We start from the raw sequence: 2275 nt of genomic DNA, 5'->3' as shown, positions 1-2275 counted from the left end.
TACCTCTGGCAATGCTATGTAAAGGACAATGTGAGGGAGGTAGTACTCTGATTTGCATAGACATTAATGGACTTCTGAGTTGATAATATTTATTAATGGAGTGTATTATGCTCAAACTGAACAGGCAGTGAAAGCAAACAGATTTGATGTGAGGGGACTCATGTGGTTGCTATACTGGGGATGGACCTCCCAGAACAGGCCCATGTCAAGCTCTGGAAGTAGATAGGAATGGTAAAAAGCCAACTGGAAGAAGGGCTGGAACAGCAAACACACTTTGGAGACCCCGTTGTCGGACTCAAATGTTTGTGAAATTTGCTGGAATTAGAAGGGTTTGAGAAATGGGACCTTTTGTGGATCTTCATGTTAGGGTATATGTGGGTGTTGGCAGGGCTTAAACTATTGGGTAGCTCCAGAGGGACCTGGGAGTAGCAGACACACAATCCTAAAAATATATGCAGGTCTATCACACACTTGAAAACAACAAGGACAGTTGGGTAGACATTTAGGAGGCACCCCTGGCACAGGAACCTCAGATTTGACATGATAGGAAGAAGAGATCTGTTTTCACAACAAGGCAGGACTCCACGTAGAAGAAGCGCTAAGCTCATCACCTGTGGTAGCTACCCTCACCCGCTGGATTTCGACTTGGCCAAGGCAAGAGACCAGTTCCAAAAGAATCACTATTAAAACATAGAGTTCTGGCAACACCCTCAAAAACATGCCATTTCACAAACATACAGAACATTGATTAATAACGTCATGGGAAAGTTAAGACACATTCAAGGATAATTGGAAAGAGGATATAAGTTCAATAGTACAGGAAGATTGGAATGAAGCTTGAAGTTGTCACAGTGGAGTTGCTATAAGGGCAAGGTTTAGACTGATACAACAAAAAATATTGAGTCGATTATACTTGAACACTGCTCAGGGAAATTGGAAGAGTACATAATGTTATTTTTTAATCCACCACTCTACTCGTTCACTGCACCCTCACTCTTACCCTCATACTTCACAACGGCTGTTTAAAAGAACTCACTCCAGACCTTCCCTTCTATAGGAACTCCTTTATGCATACCTACATTCCTGGGGGTGCGTGTACTAGACCTTGATCTGCCCTCTGCCCCTCCTTGTGATTTTGGATATTGAGAGATGCCAGGAAGTTGACGTTCCTGGTAAAGACAGATCGAATAAGTCCACCTCTATTTCACTGCTATTTTTTTTCAGGGTCTGCTGTCAGCATTTGTTATCCGACAGCCCAGTTGTGGGTTTTAAACAAAAATAGGGACCACGGGGACACCAGTAATCCACATATTGTCTATATTTTGTGTTCAGTGATCTGGTCTACATCAACGTGAATAGCAACTCTGCTCTTGGAGGCTTACTGCATGCTAATATAGGTGCAATTTCTGATATATGCTTCCCTCATCTCCATTGCTTGATTTTTGCTTGCAAGAAAGGGTCACTAAAAGTCGTTGAATGTCACTCATAACCACAATGAAATTATGAAAATATCACACATAAGCAATATGAAACCTTGGCAGCTATGTGAGAGGGAGAGAAGAGCAGCTGTTTTGAAACAAACAAGCTGCAAGAGGCGGGAGGTATTGTTCTGGGAAGGGCAGGGAGATTAAGTAAACTGAGAGCAGCAGAGAGGACAGAGGAAAAGACAAAGTCGTGCCCTGAAGGAAAACATATTGACCATAGTGAAAGGATTTATGTAGCAGAGGCAGTTTCCAGGGAGGAACAAATGAAGGGACTACTAAGTGATAAGCAATTATAAGTAAGCATTTCTAAAGGACAGTGCGAGGAACCAATCAAAAAGTTGGGCATTTTTTGAAGCCCATATCTTAGATACTGAATGTCTCTTCGAGGCAGCCCATGCAGCTGCCTAGGCGAGGCCTAAAAATGAGAGACCAAATTGATCTACAGAGAAATTAACAATATGTTTTAACAGATTATGTTGTACTCTAATGTAGTGAAAACAGGGAGTGACTTATTGCCCTGGTTCATAATTTAGTCCAGGACAAAAAATTAAAAGGCCCTTGGCAGTCACTTTTCAAATACCAAAAGAACATGTAAAATCTGTCATTATCTCAAATTTAAAAAAATATTTCCTCGTTTAACTGACTGTTTTGTAATAAACGATGTAGGGATAAACAGTTAAGGCAATTGTTTTTTCTTATTTAATGGGGAAAAAATATTCGTGCGCCAGCCGGGAATCGAACCCGGGTCGCAAGAATGGGAATCTTGCATGATACCACTACACTACTGGCGC

The 2275-nt window shown here is 41.5% G+C and overlaps 1 non-coding gene across 1 annotated transcript; it reads right to left on the bottom strand.

Moving 5' to 3' along the window:
* Positions 1-2204: 2204 nt before the first annotated feature.
* Positions 2205-2275, bottom strand: TRNAG-CCC (transfer RNA glycine (anticodon CCC)). Its single transcript has one exon. It is a non-coding gene; the product is annotated as a tRNA-Gly (tRNA).

Source organism: Lissotriton vulgaris, chromosome 1_1, assembly GCF_964263255.1.
Source record: "Lissotriton vulgaris chromosome 1_1, aLisVul1.2, whole genome shotgun sequence".
Classification (NCBI taxonomy): Eukaryota; Metazoa; Chordata; class Amphibia; order Caudata; family Salamandridae; genus Lissotriton; species Lissotriton vulgaris.
This window is presented reverse-complemented; position numbering and strand designations above follow the sequence as displayed.